Below are 697 nucleotides of genomic sequence, written 5' to 3' on the forward strand. Positions count from 1 at the left end.
TGCAAGTACCGAAGTAACGGGTTCCTTTCTTAGCACTTGGTATACAGAGATGAGGCGGCTTCCGTCCTAGATCTCCAGTGCCGAAGGTACGTCAACACTTGGTGTGTCGGCGGCTTCAGCACTGGAAACTCGGAATCGGCAAATCAAACCTTGTCTTTAAAAAGGGTATCGAGATGCTGCCACTCATACTTTCGAGATCATACCGCCTGGGTAACAAAGTTTAATCGGGACAACAAGGTTATCGACAGGACAGGACTGCACGGCCTCTTTTCTTACATTTTCACAAAGACTTGGCCTAAGATAAGTGTCTTGTACGCCGCGCGGCCGATGTAAGCACCAGAAGCCGAGTGCCAAAATGGTTTAACTCGGCTCGGTAGTTCCGGGGGGGGGGCAAAAGTGCCCGCGCCAACTTTGATGTCACCTAGCGTCTGAACGGCCAAACTTGGTAACTCTCCCTAGAATATTGTTGTCAACAATTTTCTATCTTTGGAATAAGATAATCATTTCTTCTGTTGCCATGGCAACGGGTTTCTGACAGACATTTTTCACGATGGTCAAATCGGGTCCCATTTTCCTAACACGCTGCTCATAAATATTCAATGTCAATCATTCATTTAGCCCTTGACAACAGTAGCTGATTGGTTCGCAGGTTTGCAGGCGTGGACAAGAAATGTTTTGATCGCCCTCGCCCAGCAAG

The sequence above is a fragment of the Branchiostoma belcheri genome, unplaced genomic scaffold (genome assembly GCF_001625305.1).
Source record: "Branchiostoma belcheri isolate BF01 breed outbred unplaced genomic scaffold, Haploidv18h27 scaffold298, whole genome shotgun sequence".
NCBI classification, from domain to species: domain Eukaryota; kingdom Metazoa; phylum Chordata; class Leptocardii; order Amphioxiformes; family Branchiostomatidae; genus Branchiostoma; species Branchiostoma belcheri.